Genomic DNA, 20,215 nt, shown 5'->3' on the forward strand with positions numbered 1-20,215 from the left:
ACCATAGTTAACCATGGAATGATTAACCCTATAATGAATAACCGACGTAGAACAATCCTCTCGACACGGAGCAACCGAACTTCAAGAGAAACCTAAATCCCAGCTGGATACTTCTTAATTTCCAAATACAACTTTTGACCATGGAATGGTGATTCTTTACCCTCACTTGTCATCCTCAAATGCATCCCTGGATCCTAACCATCTACAACCCTTCGATACTAAATTCCCCTGACCCTCCGATGTCCTAGCGTCTTATGTAGAAGGCAAATGAAAGTTCACAATATAATCATAAACAGTAAGATAAGAGGTAAAGACATACCAGTCGCCACATTAGGTGTTGTCCTGGCCTCCTCAGAAGTAAGCTGGGAAACACGTACCCGAGCCTTCCGGAGCACTGCCCTACCCTGACTTCTGTCAGCAATCCTCAAGGTAGTCGGCACTGGAGCCAGCACTGGCCTAGCAGCTAGAAGGGAACACTAGGCCTTCACATGGCCCACCTGATTGAAATGGTAACAAAGTCTGACACCATAACCTGGAGTTTTTTGTCTACAATCCTTCACGATGTGACCATCCTTGCCACATTTGTGGCATCCTGAAGAAGATCGGGGAACCCCACCATGCGCCTTTCCACACTTCCCACAAGTGCGAACCCTCTGACTCTCCTGCCTGGAATCAGCGTCCCTAAACCGTTTCGGTGCAGGTTGTGATTGCACCGGGGACTGTCTCCGCTCCCTTAACTAAAGCTCAATCTTTGTCTCACGCCGCTTGGCGGCCTCATGTAGCTCTAACAATGTGTCACAACGTTGAGTGGAGATGAACTGTCGGATATCCATCTTGAGCATGCTCAAATAACGAGTCATCTGAGCCTGCTCGGAAGCTAACTCCGGGCAAAACATAGCCCTCTCAGTGAATGTATGGGTGATCTTTGTCACCATCTCTGATCCCTGTCACATCTCCAAAAAATCCTGAGCCAACTGTTCACGCTCAACCCGTGGAATGTATCGAGTACAAAACAGCTCCCTGAATTGATCCCACGTAACCACAACTTTCAGCTCACCAGAATACGACCAAGTAATCAACCTCCACCAATCCTTTGCTCCGGACCTCAGCAGGTTCAGAGCACACCTGACCTTCTGGTCAGCAGGACATGAACAAGTAGAGAAAAATCCCTTCACATCAGACAGCCATTGACACGTCTGGACCACTTCTCAGGGCCTTCAGCTTATCTGGACCGCTCGTCGGGCCTTCGGCCTAACTAGTACGCCCTAACCGGGTTTGCAGTCTATCCGGTCCACCCTAGGTATGTTGGCACAAACACAAAGCATGACCGCCTCAACCCAAGCCCCAATAAAACAATCATGTGCACATAAATATCATATGCTAGCTACCATGTACATATAGTCATACAGATCTAATAGATCAATAATATAACATTATCCTATAACCAGGATACCGATCTAACAGATCACTAACATAACATTATCCTATATACCAGGATACCAACCTAATCGGTCACTAACATAGCATTATCCTATATACCAGGATACCGACCTAACAGGTCACTAAGCATATCATCATGCAATAAACCCGAATACAAATCCGAAAAGGGCCAGCATTGGTGCCTTTGACCCTATTAGTATAGTGAGGACAACTCACCTCACAAGTAGCTCATGATGATGATGCTAAACTTCCTAAATACAGCTCCAAACTCAAACACCTACATCCACCAATGATTCACTTCCATAAATTCCAAATTACTAAAATGCCCCCAGAAGTCAAACCGATGAATCCTTGGTCAAAGTCAAAGTCAACAGTCATGGTCAACAGTCCATGTTGACCTAACTTGCCGAGTGTAACTCACTGACTCTTCGAGTTCCTTCTGAACTCGAGAAATCGTGAAAGCCCTAGTTGACTCGCCGAGTTCCTTCTGAACTTGAGAAAGCGTGAAAGCCTTAGTTGACTCGCTGAGTTTCTAGACAACTCGTTGAGTCCATGTGGTATCCAAATGTAGGGAAAAACCATAACTAACTCGTCGCATCATCTCACTGACTCGCCGAGTCCATGCAGAAACCAAAACGGCCAATCTTCATCCTACTCGTCGAGTTGGCCATGAAACTCGTTGAGTTCTTACAGTTAATTTCACATTTAGATGCTTTTACGTGAAACCAAAGCACCAAACTATAGATCTAGGCTCCTAGGGTGTTGTTATCACGTAAAGTTGCTAACTTTACGTGTATGCAAGGCTCCATCAAGCTAAAACACTCATAACTAGCATTAATAGATGCTTTTGGACATGAAGGAGGGCCAAAGCTTAGGGCTTTATGTCCATAAGAGCCTAGAGGAGTCCATATCTGAAACTATGCCCTTGTGACAAGCCCAAATCCGAATGTGACTCCATTTTTGCACCAAAATGCCCATATTCTCACTTAAGAAGAGATCTAACAAATGGAAGGCCAATGTAAAGGATTTTTACCTTCAAATGCAAGCCAAGACATTGTAGACACTGGATCTACAGGCTTCTTCTCATTCCAAGCTTCTAAAACTCCAAGCTACTTCAACAAATGCATCAAAAACACAATTTAGCCTCTCACACACTCAATAATAGGGTTTAGACCGATTAGGGTTTCTTCTGGCAGTCAAAAACGTAGTAAGGGGCTGGAGGAAAGGACTTAAGGTCCTTTAAATAGGGTGCAAACCCTAAGAATTAGGATTTTCAAACACAACCTCTACTCGTCGAGTTGGGTCCTCCAACTCGTCGAGTAGATCCTAAAGTTCACGCAAGCTGACTAATCTCTACACGACGAGTTGGGGCCTCCAACTCATCGAGTAGGCTTCCTTAATTGCATACAAATCCCTAAAAGCTCATTCTTGGAAATCAGGATGTTACACACACTCACATAACCATATAATCATATAAACATTCAAAGACATGCAAAAATCACAAAGATAATAGCCTACTGTGCAATCATCAGGCCCCGCCCACATACAAATCATATATGCATAACCAAGTACATAATAACCATCGGGCGCCACCCAACAAGCATATAAGCGCATACACATGCAGGAGCCATACATACATATAGCAACCTACCTAACAAACCACGGGCCGACATTGGTGCCTTTGACCTGTTAAAAATAGTGAGAAAAATCACCTCGCACTGCCGAATCAATATGATAATCCCTAGCTGATGGCTTGGTAGATCCATGTTCTATCAATCATAAGTTAAACATCCATCAATGATTAAACCCGAACCATACTACATGTCCATACTAGGGTAAAAGACAGTTTTACCCACTCAATAACTTGGCCCCTAAAGCCAAGGCCCAATTCAACAATTCAAAAGGCCCAAACATGGCCCAAAACATCCCATGGTCAACCATGATCAAACTTTTGGTCAATGTCAAAGTCAACCATCCATGTTGACCAAACACGCTGTGTTGAATTGCAACACGCCATGCTCTTCCATCATCCAGATAATCGGGAAAACCCCATCCAACACGTCGTGTTGGCTTACAAACACGCCGTGTTTGCCCGAGTTTCCACAACTTAATACATTAAGCTAATATCTCCGATTCGAAGAGCTCCAAATCTCAGATCTAGACCAAAATGAGACTAAGAAGGGTAAAGTGTAACATCCCAAAATTCAAGACTAAAAATTTCTTTTAATACAATATTACTTAAAGTAAAATCGTCGATTCAAAACATAATCAAAGTAATAGTTTTCAAAACACATGTTCATTATCAGAGTAAAACATTCCCAGGCTGACAAATCTATGGTGTGTGCCATGCGATCACCCCGAGCTCCATCATCAGCTACCGGAAGTACCTGAAACCAAAATTGAAAACCGTAAGCACGAAGCTTAGTGAGTTCCCCACCTTACCACATACCATGCATAACCACATACAGCACATACTGGGCCACGCCCGCTATCCGGGGCCTCGCCCCCTACTTCGGGCCTCGCCTGCTACATCGGCCCCGCCTGGCTTCGAGCCCCGCTCGGATACAGATCTGTTTCACTTAGGCCTCGCCTGTCACAGGGCCTCGCCCACTAACATATAATAGCGCATAAACATATCACATAGCATTACATAAACTAAACATATATTAACAACTCTTGCTCTAAGGCCTCGCCTATCTCTGGGCCCCGCCCGTGTCCTGCTACTGATGAGTCATGGAACCTCGTCCATACTCCTGCTGATAGTGAGATACGGGCCCAGCCCACCCTCACTCCTTTCCTGACTTGGGCCTCGCCCCTGATCTGCTGCTACTGAGATGTGGAACACCATCCACACTCTGCTATTGGTGAGATACGGGACCTCGCCCACACTCACCTCCCTACCAGGCACATACAAGTATCACACAGACAACAAGTATAAACTATCACGTAAACCGCTCCTTGGGCACCCGCCCTCTATCATTGGACCTCGTCCGTCTATCATACTAGCATACTGTGCCTAGGGCTAACCCCCGGGTCTTCTACTCATAACTACATGGGCCGACATTGTGGTTGTAGACCCATTCATACAAAGGGGAAACTCACCTGATACTGCAGAACTGTTGCTGCTAATCCCTTTGACCGCTACCTGACCACTGACTCCGAACTGCTGCTCCGCTAGCTCCCCGAGCTACCAATATCAACACATCACTTAGTCTAACTGACCTTCAAAGGTCAACCAAGTCAACTCTGGTCAAAGTCAACGTCCTGGTCAAAGTCAACCTTCCAGGTCAACCCTACTCGTCGAGTCACCCTACTGACTCGCCGAGTTCATAAGTCCAGAGTCCTTCCACTCGCGACTCTACTCACCGAGTCAGCCCCTGACTCGCCAAGTCTACTGATTCCCGATTCCTGTCCTGTCCAACTCACTGAGTCCTGGCTCGACTCGCTGACTCGAGACTTAACTCGAAGGGTTTGGGACCACGCGACCTGACTCGCCGAGTCTAAGAACAGACTCGCCGAGCACACGGCAATCTTCATCCAACTCGCTGAGTTGTTCATCCAACTCGCCGAGTTCATGCCTATCTTCATCCAACTCGACGAGCTATTCATCCCACTCGTTGAGTTCCTCCTCATCTTCAAGCTACTCACCGAGTCCACTCGAAGGACTCGCCGAGTCCAATAAGATCCACTTACATGCAGAGGACTTCTGAGTCATGCATGAACTCCAAACTGTAGATCTACCCTTCCCAAGCCTATTCCCCACGTAAAGTTGCAAACTTTACGTGTAGAGAGGGAGATTTAGGCAAAATGCACCAATAACTAGGGTTTAAGACCAAGAGGCTCCAAAAATCCACCCAATGGCTGATACTTTACGGGATTCTAAACCAACACGAGCATGGATATGAGGTAGCAACCTCAGATCTGGACCTCAAGCTTGAAATTGATCTTAAGCATGACTTAAAAGCCCCAAAACTCATACCCAAAGAAGATCCAAAGGAGGGAAACGAATTGATACCTTCCAATGCTCTGAAATGCTCCCCAAACTTCAGATCCAAAGCCACTACTTGATGCTTCAAAGATTCCCACTTCTTCTTCTTCTTCTAAATCACTCAAAAATGGCCAAAAGCATAAATCATCACAATGGAGGCTTAGGGTGCGGCGTTCTGGGTGTGAGAGGCAGTAAAGGAGCCCTAGGAAGAAGATTGAGACGTTTAAATAGGCTCCAAGCACCGAATTTAGGGTTTTCCTCGCACAGACCAGACTCGCCAAGTCCACTTGGCCGACTCGCCAAGTTGGTCACTTACTCTTCGACCTGGATCCCGCTCCAACTCGCCGAGTCCTTCCTTGGACTCGCCGAGTCCCTCCTAAATTTAGGGTTTCCTTTACTTTCTTGGCTTTCAAAATCTTGGGTGTTACATAAAGTTTCCATATTTTCCCATAGGGATTACTAAAAGGGGTCCAAACCCAACCAAAAAGGCATGATTATGCAAGGCTTAACCAAATAAGCACTTAATCCTTGAAGACATAACCCCAAAGAGTAGATCTGACTTCCTCTAGCTGGAAAACCACGTAAAGTTGCCAACTTTACGTTCATGCATGTCTAAATGAAGCTCTTAAGCTTAAAAAGGACTTAATAAGGGACTTAACAAATGCATGTAACCAATTATCTCATAAAGCGTGCACCTTTATGCTCAAAGGGACCACAACAAACTCAGATCTGGAATAACAAGCGCTTAAATGTATTCACTCTTTCCTCAACCCAAAAAGGGACCAAAAGCACAACAAAGCACAAAAAAAGAGATCTAAACGTATAAAAGACAAGATGCAAACTTGATACCTCAGAAAGCTTCCTCACAGGATGATGATTCTGGATCTAAGGCCTTTTCCCCAAACAAAACAACTTCAAGATCTCCTCTTCCTTTACAAAGACCAACAATGAGCACCAAGGACTTCATAATAGCTCAAGAACACCAAAAAGAGACTTAAAGATTGATTTTAGGGTTTTAGTGTTAATGGAGGCTGGTAAGGAGACCAGCCCTTAGGGATTAAAGAGATTAAATAGGGTGCAACATCCTAAAAAGTTAGGATTTCCTTCCCAGCTTTCAACACGTTGTGTTTAGACATCAACACATCGTGTTGAGCTTAATGAGAACCACACTTTTACTTAACTAGATACATCGTGTTGTTTCCTCCAACACGTCGTGTTCAGTCCTCAAGATTCCAGATGTTACAGAGGGTAGATCCATCGAGGTCGTCATTTTAGGATCAATGAGTGAGAACAACGGGAATGGGTAATTGGGTTATTTTTTGGGTGCGAAAATTATAAAAGATTATAAATATAATATTGTGGTTGAAAACCCTATGTGTTCTCCAGGCTCCCAAACTTGACTCACTCAGTTTCTTTATATCACATATAGTGGTATGAAGGTTCAGGGATATTGATGTTTGAATATGCTGAGAGATTCATGGAAATTTTAGGTCAATTGATGTAAGGCTTGTAATGACTATGTTTATGCTTCTGTTTCTTGTATCAGTTATGACATCCCAAGTTTTTAATAATCAGATGAAACACTTTTCTTTGGAATTCTTTTATCCCACATATTTGTTATGGGATAAAATTTTGCATTTGTAAAATATATTATGTTTAAAATAAGCAGAAAGAAAAGGTATTTTGGTCTATGAAATTAGGGATGTCACATTCTAGGAGTCTCGAGTATTGGGAGGGGACATCAGATAGTGCACTCTCAATGAAGACGATAGGAGTCTCGAGTATGAGCGCATCTTTAAAGATGAAAAATAGTGTCAAAATGTAGGAGATGAAGCATATAAAGAGTTCATTGGTTGAACTTTGGCACTTATAACTCCACCTCCTTCCAACAATACCCTCCTCCTATCTTAGTTTTCCAATCACCACCGAGCATATTCTGGTTCTTTTTCCTTGATGACAGATATTAGAGTGGATATCATGTTTAACATTGATTTTTTTAGCGAACCCCAAACCAAGAATACTAAAATAATCATCAACTCGCTTCCAATAGATGATTCTAAATCTAGGAAATAATATTGGGTTTATTAAATTTCTTACATTGATTCCATTTAATTGAAGATTGATTGACCACCAGAGTATTAAAACAACACGACGAATATAAAGCTCCTTATTTCATCGTCTTCCATTGATTTCACACAAAAATTTACCCATATTTGTAAATATTTGTGTGTATGTTTAAATAAAAAAACCCAAATCGATGATGAATGTGAGCCAAGAACCCAAGATGTATGAACCTCAATCTAGTACATGTATGTGTGCGTTTAGGAGTAAGACCCTTTTTTCCATAATAGAAAAAATGGAGGCTTAATGGGGTTAAATATATGGTTTTCGAGGAAAACCATATGCCACGTCAAGGTAAATGGACGACCACGACATGGCATTACATATATTGGGAATGTGTCCTGATGGAAACTGTGACGTAACAAGGAGGATGCAACGACGTGGTGGCTGTTGCAGCCCAAGCCCATAATTTTTAAGGTTTCACGCATATTTAAGCACCTTAATTCTTGGATTAGGTATTCACCATCAAGCTCCATCTATACATTTCGAAACCCTAGCCTCCCTTCCATGATTATGGGCTTGGTGGCTTGATTTTAAAGTTGTTTTCTTGAATTGGTGAAGCTTGTGAAAGAAGGTAATTCTTCTTGGTTCAATCAATCAAAGAGCAATTCAAAATCCACTATCTTCTTCAATTGTTTGAGTCTTTGGAAGTATAAAGCTTGCACCTTGACCTTGTTCCTTTGAGATTCATGTTTATGATCCTTGTTGGTTGGTTTTGGTCCCATTCATGGATCGTCTTCGAGTATAAGGAAATCCAAAGCTTGATTGAATATTCATATGGTCTTGGACTTCTGTAAAATTAGAAAACGGTCTTAGTTGGAGTGTTCTTGATATCATGCTCAAGTTTTTGACATATAAAGGACTTAATGGACTTAGGGTTATAGGTTTTGCTTTGAGGTGAGGTCTTAATGAATAAAGTTGGAAACTTTATCCATTAAGTCAATGAGAAGGATTATATATGAAGTTTTGAGTCTTGTTCTATAAGGATTAAGCTCTTATTCAATAATTAAGGAATCTGCCAGTAGCCATGACATGGCCAAGGAATGACCACGACGTGGTGGAGTCCAACTTCTCAATTGTCTTGTCCTGACATGCCCACGACGTGGCCAAGGAGTGATCACAATGTGGCGATGTCCTACATATCAATTTTGTTGTCCCGACATGCCCACGACGTGGCAAAGATGTCACCACGTCATGGTGGCTATTGACTTAGTTAACCGTTGATCGTTGAGTCTTGACCAAATTGAATTTGGGTCAAACTTGGAGGATTTAGGTTGTTGATTGAGGATTGATCTCTTTTGGTGTTAGTCAGTTTGTTGGATTTATCAATGCAAGGGGGTGAGAGTGTTGTTGTGCTTCTTGCCTTCTTCGGTTCTTCAGTTTAAGTGAGTTTCTCATTATGCCACATATCCCATTGTATCTCATTAGCATTGTGGGATAAAGGTATTATAGAGTACAACTATGCTAGTTGACTAGGATACTTTTTATACATGTTTCATTTAGAACACTTGGTGTCTTGGTATGCTAGACTCGTAGGGTATTTCATGTTGACTGTATGATACAATTAGGAGTTATGTTTGGTTAGGGTAAGTGAGAAGGCGAATTATCGGGATTATCTACGATTTAACAACGAAGGGCTTAATTAAGAAGTGGTCAATAACAGGTAACTAGGGAAGGCTAGTTGCCAACGGTACGTTATATGCTAGTATATGTTATGTTTTTAAGATACATTGCTATGTTATAATGACATCATTGGTTAAATGTAGTTTAAGTTGGATATCCTAAGAACTTTTGGTCTAATGCCTTATTGTAATGTTCTTGTCTGATTGTTCTCTCTTGGTTGGAGCATTTGTTTGACTGATCCCTCAATACATGTGACATTATGAATTATATGAAAGCCTAGGATATGGCCCCTGAAATTTTTTTAAAAGACTATGATCTAGCGCTTGGAAATTGTATGAAAGACCAGGATCTAGCCTCGTATAATTGTATGAAATACCAGGATCTGGCCCTGACACTTGTATGTAAGACCAAGATTTGGCCTCTGGCAATGGCAAGGAAAGACAATGATTTGGCTCATGGAAATATATGAATATAAGACTATGATTTGGCCCATAGCATTCACTTGGGGTTTGAGTATACTCGTTATTTCATATATGATTGTTATGTATGTTTTATGCTAGTTGATAAGAGATTTGGAAGGTCGGCGTCTGATCCAAAAGCTTTGTGGGTGCATTGATGGAATATGTGGTATACTGGGGAACTACTCTTTATGCTTACAGTTGTTAATTAATTTTTTTGTAGGTTGTTTATGAGAATAGCTCGACGGAACTATACATATGCATCAAAGATATCTGTTTCCATGGTTTTGTAATTCAACTATGATAATGTATGGTTTTTTAATCAAACAAATGTCTCTTAGAGGTATTTTGAGACAAATGTTTTAATTAGTTAATTTATTTTATAAATAAAAAATCTCTATGTAATTTTGGGACATCAAATTATGTTTGTGTTCATGATTAAAGTGGATGAAGGTCTGTAATGTTCGTCGGAAGCTACATGTGTCTCTATTTTCTCTTTTCATAATCACACACACAATGTGTGTGCGCATGTTTTCTACTTCATTGATTAGTAAAAAAAGATCGATTAGGTGAAAAACCTATGAGTATTCATACCCCCAAACCAATCTACCATTATTACAGAAAAAAGCAACAAAAAGAATCACAAGTAGAAATCTTGAAAGGATATTGCTTAATCTAATCATCATTTATTTAAGAGAGAGAGAGAGAGAGAGAGAGAGGGTGGGGATCTGGTAGGGGTTTGAGAGAGAGAGAGAGAGAAAGACAGAGATGTGGACCTGGTAGGGGTTATTTATTTTGTTTTTTTAAATAGTTTTATATATATATATATATAAGTTCAGGTTCATTTGAGACCATTCTAATTTTGTGAGACCGTGAGATCAAATCTAAAAATAATTTTAAAATGCAAAATAAATAAAATAAAAAAATAAATATAAATAAATAAATAAAATCCCATGTTTTTTTTAAAATACGTAAAATATTCTAATAGAATATTACAATATACATATTCTAAAAAATAATTTTAAAATGCAAAATAAATGGAAAAATATAAAAAATCTTTTTTTAAATATTATTTTTGGAACTTGAATTAACTAAAAAAAATAAAAAATAAAATCTCTTTTTTTTAAAAAATACATAAAATATTCTAATAGAATATTACACTGTACATATTCTAAAAAAAATAATTTTAAAATGCAAAATAAATGGAAAAATATAAAAAATCTCTTTTTAAATATTATTTTTGGAACTTGAATTAACTAAAAAAAATAAAAAATAAAATCTCTTTTTTTTTTTTAAAAAAATACATAAAATATTCTAATAGAATATTACACTGTACATATTCTAAAAAAAATAATTTTAAAATGCAAAATAAATGGAAAAAATCCAAAAAGTCTTTTTTTAAATATTATTTTCGGAACTTGAATTAACTAAAAAAATAAAAAAAAAATAAAAAAAAATAAAAAAAATGTGTCTCACGGTCTTACAAAATTAGGTCGTCTCACATGAACGTAACCCTATATATATATATATATATATATATATATATATATATATATATATATATATATATATATATATATATATATATAGAGAGAGAGAGAGAGAGAGAGAGAGAAAGAAAGAGAAAGAGAGAAAGAAGTCCTTTTATGTGGATGGATGACTATGTTTTTATGTAGTTTTTTAAATAAAAGACTAAAATCAAAACAACATTCATGAAGTTTTGTGTTTATTATAATAATGAATACCAAGAAAATCATGTATACCTAGAAAATTTTACGGTTTTTTGAAATTGAAGAATAAATTCAAAACAACATTCATGAACTTTTGTACTATTATTATAATAATGTACACCTAAAAAATTATGTATACCTAGAAAATCTTACATAACATACACTAACATATTAATAAAGAGGAAAATCAAATGAATTTTTGACACTAAAGTATATTCATCAAAAAAAATTAGGGGTGTCAAATCGAGCCATCGTATCGTGTTTTTGTCTGACACGACACGACACGACAATGTTTTATGTAACACGAACACGACACGACTCGATCTTGGGTTTTTTTTAACTAACACGAAAACGAACCGATTAAAAAACGACAAACACGACACGACACGACAAAGATAACATGAAATAGCAATTAATGTATTTAATTAATATTTATTCATACAAAACACGAAAAACACGACAAAAAAAAAACGTTAAATCGTGTTAATTTCATGTCAAATTTTGAACAAGAACACGACACGACTCGACGTCGTGTTTTTTGCGCTTGACACGAACACGAATTCGAATTTCAGTTTTGTCTCAATTTCGTTTAGAATCGTGTATTTTTATCGTGTCGTGTTATCAATTTTCACCCCTCAACAAAATCAAATCAAAATATAAAATTTTATGGTGACAAATCAGCCATGCAAATATGCTACTTTAGGCTGCATATCCTAGAGAGTGCGTGGCATCAAGTTTGTGACACAAAAAGAGTTATTTATAGGAGTGGGTCATCCTCTTTAGGAATGATAATCGAATAATCGACATCTTTGATACTAATTTAGTTTTGAATATATAATTATTTTTTAGAGTTTATATCTCTCGTTTAGGTTTCTATAGCATGTTTAATTTTTATTTGTAGAAATTAATTTGGATCCTACCTTACATTATAAAAAGTCATACGTTTCATACATGCGTTAGTTTAAATTTATAAACTTCATCCTTATGAGACATGAAATAGCTATAGTGTTATTTTTGTCTTTTTGACATTTGTGATTATTGTTAATTATTAAAAAGTGTTTTAAGACTCTCTCTCTCTACATATAACGATATAATTGGCTAGACTTTTAATGTATAATGCCTTAATAAGAAAAAGAAAATAAAAGTACAATGCTTTAATATGTGTGGTAGATAAGAAAATGATAATTTAGTTTGTCTATTAAAAAAAGAAAGGAAAGTTAATATTTTTGCTCTTAAAATATGAATGAAAAATTAATTAATATTTTTTTCTCTTAAAAAGTGAATTGAGAGTTAGTATTTTTCTCTTAAAAAATCAAAGCAAACTCCTTTTAAATTTTCATATTTCAGTTTACATTTTCATCTTGTTTGAGATAAATAAATTCAACTTTTTCAGTTTAAAAAGATGTCTTTATGCTTTTGAGAAATACTCACAAATTGTAAAGGTTTTTTCTCCATCTAAATCATCATCACCCAAATTCTTTTTGGATCAACATTAGAAAAACTTACAGGAGAATGGATTTGGGGTATTTTAAGGTAGGTCATTTAAATATCTTCAAGCCTTGTCATTTTATATCTAAAAATAAATTACACCAAACTTTCAGAGTCTTATTATCTAGAAGCTAAATGAACTTTAGAAAAGAAATAAAGACAAATTATTGCCCTTGTTAGCATCTCAGGAAATATAAAGTAAACATAATTTTTTGGAAACACTTATAAATGCCTAAGAGTAAATTTAATGACTAATCTCTATCACTCATTCTTCTTTATAAGTCAAATTCAAACTTATCCCATATCATTGTCCTTTTTCCATGGTATCTTCCTTGCTATTTCTCGCAAAACCATGTTTCTGTTTACAAAAGTCAGCATGTTTTTAGTTATTTAATAAACTTACATCTTCAAGCATATAAGTCTAAAGATCATAAGTACAAATCTTAATTGATATATTTAGGTATATTTTACAAATTATAATGCATGGTAAGAATACTTTTATAAGTACAATGATATAATTGCATACATTTTCATAAATTGATTAACCATGAATGCTTTTGGTAGTATTTTATTGATCGACTCTATGATTGGTACCTTCTTGCATAAAGATATAAAAAACAATTATAAAAAGTAAGAGAAACTCTAAAGCATAGAAAAGAGAGCTTTTTGATTTCTTTTCAAGAGTAGTAACAAAAGCACAAAACACCACATTTTTTGTCCAACATCCATCAGTATTGTTGAAGGATTCACTATCTAGATAATCTGCAGTCAGAAAAAAAAAAATAGAAGAAATGAAAGAGATATATAGCTTCAAATGGAATTTATTATCCATACAAAAACTTTAGCTTCTGTAATAATCTCACTTCTGTCATTAATGCAGTTACAATTGTTCTAGACACCTCTGAGGCATTTCATCGAATGGGTGGTGAGCGGAAGTAGCAAATTCCTTAAACATACGTGTGACTGGGTCTATAAGCCCAATAGGGTTAATTGATTCAAGAACAAATCTAGTTAAACACAATTGAAAAACTTGTCAGATGGATTTCTGGTGGATTTTGAGTTACCGTAAAGGAGATGCTTTTGCATTTATTGATAGGAATCCCTTCGGTCCAATTATCCTACAATCATTCATACATTCAACAATAAGTTGGAAGATGAGTAAGCATTATTGGGATTTTATTTTTCAGCAAGAAATTCAATTTAAAGATGAGGAAAATTATAACCTTGTGTTCAAACTCGTCATAACGGTCTAAAGCCATAATAACATAGAATTTGATTTTTCGATAGCAGGAGATCATTTGATTCTTAAATGCAGTAAAAATTGATGTTCTGAAGCCATAATTAGAAGGTTTAGGAGAGATTTAAAACTAAGATTTAGGAGTAAATTGGAAATGTTTTCCTTCAATATCATGCTAATCGGCTATAAAAATAATCCAGAAACGATGAAATCTTACCTTCAAAACAAATGGTGACGTGAGAAGAATGAGACACAACCCAAGCGGAGCAAGCCCTATCTTCTTCCATGGTGGAGGCGGCGCTATCGTCACTAATTTAACTTTAATGACCTGATTTTCAAGGATTTACGGTATATTTGAATTAGAAGATTGGAAGATAATTATAAAGCATATATACAAAATTGAAACTGATCATCATTAATTTCCGCTGCTGAATTTAAGGGATACAGAATCTTCAATATGAAATTTTCAATTTTTGATATGTTTTCAATATGGATCGAGTAAATGTGTATTTGGGCGGGAAATTTTTTTTGTTAACTGATTCATAATGCTACGTGGCAGGTTGTTAGTTTAAAAGTTAGACAAGTGGATTCTAAGAGAGGTTTTTATTAGGAGTATATATATATATATATATATATATATATATATATATATATATATATATATATATGTGTGTGTGTGTGTGTGTAAAGGTTCAAATGAGAACCAAAAAAGGTTAAGAACCATAAGAACCTCTAATTTTAGATGTTTATAAAGGGTTTAGGGTTTTTTGGGTTTAGGGTTTAGGGTGTTTATAAAGGGTTTAGGGTTTAGGGTGTTTATAAAGGGTTTAGGGTTTAGGGTGTTTATAAAGGGTTTAGGGTTTAGGGTTCTAAACCCTAAACCCTAAACCCTTTATACACATCTAAAGTTAGAGGTTCTTAGGGTTCTTAACCTTTTTTGGTTCTCATTTGAACCACTCCATATATATATATATATATATATATATATATATATATATATATATATATATATATATATATATATATATATATATATATATATATATTCTTTTCTTTTGTTAAAAAACACTTAACCACCACCGCCATGAGAAATCTATACCACCACCGAAAATATGTGAAACCACCACTGGAAACCCCTCTTGATCGCCGCCCTTCACCACCACCTTATTTCTTTCTCTTTCTTGTCATATTTCTTAACTCTGGCAACCACCAAAGACCGCCTTTCACCTCTGATAACCCCCACCACACCAAATCAAATGTTACCATCCGAAACCAAAATGGATTTGAAATCAAAATCCAATAAAGGAAGCCAAAACTTAAACCTTATCCATAAAGCCATATCGGAAAAAGAAACCGTAACACTAAATTTTTAAGCTACATACCAAAAAATACATAGATGCAAAATGAGGAAGAATATGGTGATGGTAGCCTCGGAAGCTTCGCACACACAACATCGATCTCACACAAACGACCGAAAAATCCTTGAAAGAGAAATGGAGGAAAGGGAGAGAGGGGTCATAGTATTCTTTTAGAGTCGTCAGAGGGAATAATAGACATAGGTATTTAAAAGAGGAAATGATGGAAATATGTGTTGTATACCCAGCTACCCAATAGTTGTGATGATGGAGCGGTGTTCTTCCTTATTTTTACTTCGATCAACAGCTTCTTCATCTATTTTGTTTCCTTAATCGGGAAATAATCTAGGTATCTTGTTCTATATTGAATGCACTTATCACCTTCTTTCTTTCATATTTGCTACAAATCGAGAAAAAGGAAACGATGATGATGGCGAAACGATGGTGATGAACATGTGGTTTCGTGTCAGGGGGTCTATGGAGAATATGGTGGATATGGTTGAATATTGTCGTTGTTTTTAAGGGTTGGAGATGATAGTGATGACCGTGGCATTAGTGAAGTTGAAGGTGGGGGTGATAGGATTTTCGCCACGTCAAGATTGGCTGAGAAAGAGGGATACGAAGGTACAAGGAGCTGGAGAAATGAAAGCGGGAAGGGTAAAGATAATTATATATAGATTAAAATAGGGTTCCTCTGGGAACAGTAACTGTTTCCTATTGGACATTTTTTTTAATAGTAAAGTTTTCTTCTTCAAACTTTGGCAACAATTGTTTGAGATGTTAACACTTTTGGTCCTTTATTCTTTAATGTTACACCATTTGGCTGCAATAATTTCTACAACTTGACAATTTTGATCCTTACTCTAATATTAATTACAATAAGCCATAATATTTTCTACAACTTGGCGGCTTTGGTCACTTCTTTAATATTAATTTTCGTTTTTCAGCATCTAACCACCATAGTTTCTATCTTTCTGACAAGCATTTGTACAACATCTGACAGCTTTTCGAATGCCAAGTTCAAAGTAGCAAAAGGTTCAACTAGTCAGTGCTATGAGTTCACTCTCGCAGACTTACCTTGTCTTAACCCAAATGACTGGCTTGTTCTTTACAACGTGTTGCTGAAAGAAAAAGAAAAATATGAACCTGTCATGTCTCATCTCCAGATAATGATCAAGTCTTACATTCAAGAGCTTAGGGATACAGACGTAGAGGTAGCTGCAGTGTTGCGAAAGAAGCCTTCTGTTGTTCTTAAGTAATCTCCAAAAGATTTTGAATAGCTAAAGTTGGCGAAGATTTACAGTAAGGAATGGTATGTTGTGTATCAAGCTAGGGAATGAAATGGTGCAGACTTTCGCAGGGGATGTTTCTTTCTTTCTGACAAGCAATTTTACACCACTTCCTTCCTTGAGCATATACTCGATTTGGTGAAGAGATTCAAGGGAAATAGTAAAGATGATATCAAGTGCTTCACTGATATGATTTTGTGGTACATGAAAATTCGACAGACAATGTTTGGCATTATTCCTAAAGTTTACGAAGTTCAGAATCGAATTCAAAGCTAATGAGTTCGGGCCTCAATTGACACCAAGGGGGAGATTGTTGGGTATTAGATGTTGCGTCATTAGGCTTTTAGTTAAGTATTTTGTATTAACGAGTTGGGCTTGTCCGCTCGTCATTATTTCTAGGGTTAGAGTACTTAAGATGCATGCATGCATCATATTTTGGTTAACTTTGATTATCACTCTTTAACCCTAATCACGCCTCTACAGTAACAATTCTTCATAGAGTTCTTCTGAGGCGTGACATTTAATCATTCGACATTCTTGAATCATCGTTGTGTTCTTACTTTACTTGTTCTGAATCTAATCGGTCTTTAAGGATTTTTTAATCCTAACAACCCTAATCACGCCTCTACAGTAGCAATTCTTCATAGAGTTCTTCTAAGGTGTGACGTTTAATCATTCGACATTCTTGAATCATCGTTATGTTCTTACTTTACTTGTTCTGAATCTTATCGATCTTTAAGGATTTTTAAATCCTAACACTAACTAATAACTCATTTTGCTCACGATATTTATTAACTTTATTTTCACAGGACTGAGAGCACGAGGTTTTACTTACCTCCTTGGTACTACAAGTGGTGATTGAACTGTTGTAAGAGCTCATTGTTTACCAACAGTAAAAATCGGATTGTCCAATTTGATTTTGACCGAAGACCAAAAACAAATGCTCTTTGAACGAAAACGGTTGACCGAGAACAATATATCTTGGCCGAGAACTCTATATCTTGTTACCGAGAACGTTATTCAGCCGCCGAGAACACGAAAACCTAACCGAAATCAAGGTTTTGATCGTGTTTCCTTATCCAATGAATCCCAAATTAGGTAATTTACCAAAAACAATCTCTAACGCAATATCTTCAAAAATTAGTGAAGAACACTTATAAAATGATGAACACGAAGAACAACAACAATTATTTTCGTCAAAAAGAACTCAATAACACCAAAAGAAACTTCAATAAACTTAGGGATTGTTTTGAAAACTGATTTATACCGAAACAACTTTAAGTCATTTTCAAGTTCTGATACCAATTGTAAAATCCCGATCTAGGTATCAATCCAAATCACTAGATTGGTGCGGAATCACATTCAAGTGAATGACACAAATTGTAACTATGAAATAAGAGCACAATGTTGAATCTTCAATGCACACTATATTAATCAATAGTCTAGTACATAAAACTATCTATGTCTTTCGGTTCTCTCTGTCTCTCTCAAATATCGAAATCAACAACTAGAATGACCAACTCTAAACACGGCTAAATCAATACGATATAAATACCTAGAGCTAATTGCAAAGGCCCAACCCAAAGCCCAACCGAAATTACTTAATGATTTCAGTCCAAACACCACCGAATTCATGGTGTTTTTGATCCTAGGCTGAGAACTTTAAAAGCTATGTAAAGTAAAGTATAAACCACAAATCATGTCCCAACAATTGCGACCTATGCAAACCATGGGCACCTATAATAGTTTATATAAATCGCATCTCACCTCACTCCAAACCATTCTCTTTTAATTTTTTGTTTGTTTGTTTGTTTTATCGTTTTCTTTTTCTGCCTTTGGTCTATTTTTTCTTTTATCATTTTTTATCCATTAATGTTATTTAATTTATTTGATTTATTATTACTATTAGTATTAAAAAATATTATAAATAATAATAAAAGAAATAAAACAAAGGTTGTTTTTATTTATCATCAGATATACTGCTAGTTTGATTATTATAATTGTATGGTGTATTATGCATATTGTGTGGATCATAAGCTTTCGGTCGAGCGCTATAGAAGGTTTCCCATCTAGCAGGACGTTCTGATTTGTACGTACGTTGTATACAAGGTTTCCCCTACCGTTCAGAGTATTCATATGTTATTTTCCGACTATCGTTTTGTTATGTTTTTCATTTGGACTATTCAGATGTTATTTTTCGTTCATACTATCCATGTGTTATTTTTTCCATTTTGACTATCATTTTGTTATTTTTTAGTCATTTATCCCTGTGTTATTTTTGCCATTTAGACTACCCTTCTGTTATTTTTCGTTCGGATTATGTTTGTGTTATTTTTTCGTTCCAACTATTCTTGTGTTATTTTTTTCGTTTCGACTTTCATTATGTTATTTTCTTCGTTCAAACCATCCATGTGTTATTTTTTTCGTTCAGACTATCTATGTGCTATGTTTTCGTTCGGACAATCTCTGAGTTATTTTTTCGTTTCGACCATCCCTATGTTATTTTTTCGTTCGGACTATCCATGTGTTATTTTTCGTTCGGGCTATCTTTGTCTTATTTTTTCGTTCAAACTATCTATGTGTTATTTTTTTTGTACGGACTATCATTGTGTTATTTTTTGTTCGAACTATCATGTGTTATTCTTTTGTTGTGATTTTCGTAAAAAAAAATATTGAATAATACATAGATAGTCTGAACAAAAAATAACACAATGATAGACCAAACGAATAAATAACGCATGAATGGTTGAAACAAAAAAATAACACGGTGATAGTCGGAACGAGAAAGTAACATATAGATAGTTTGAATGAAAAAATAACACATAGATAATCCGAACAAAAAAACTAACATAGAGATAGACGGAATGAAAAAAATAACACATGAATAATACGAACGAAAAAAATAACGCAACGATAGTTGGAATGATATAGAGGGTGTGTATATGATGTCTATAATAATAATAATAATAATAATAATAATAATAATAATAATAATAATAATAAAGAAAACAAAAAAAAATGACAGAATTTTTTTAAAAAAAAATAGTCAAAACCCTTTTTGATGTGATTAATATTATGGATAATTACAAGGTAATTAGGGATTAGGGAGTACAATTAAAATTGAGGGGTATGTCAATGTGGGACTAGTCCACTTGGTTGAGATGGAAGCCTCTTAGACAGGAGCTCTTTGGTTCAAACCCGAACATAGTGAATTTAATATTTAACCACTAACTAGCCGTTCAAAAAAATAAAAATGAGGGGTATATATAACAACACTTTTCTTTTTCTTAATTCTATTCCCTCTACCAAACATCCCCTTAATGTTTATAATGAAATTTAATTTTAAAAAGTGTGTACTTTCATTGTAAAATGCTTTTTAAATGGTTATCAACTAGTAATAACATTTATATAAAGCTATTAGTAAAGATGTTTTTCTTATTAGACAAAACTGCAAAAATGGTCATTATGGTATGTATGTTTTTGCGG

The sequence above is a fragment of the Lactuca sativa genome, chromosome 9 (assembly GCF_002870075.4).
Source record: "Lactuca sativa cultivar Salinas chromosome 9, Lsat_Salinas_v11, whole genome shotgun sequence".
NCBI lineage: Eukaryota > Viridiplantae > Streptophyta > Magnoliopsida > Asterales > Asteraceae > Lactuca > Lactuca sativa.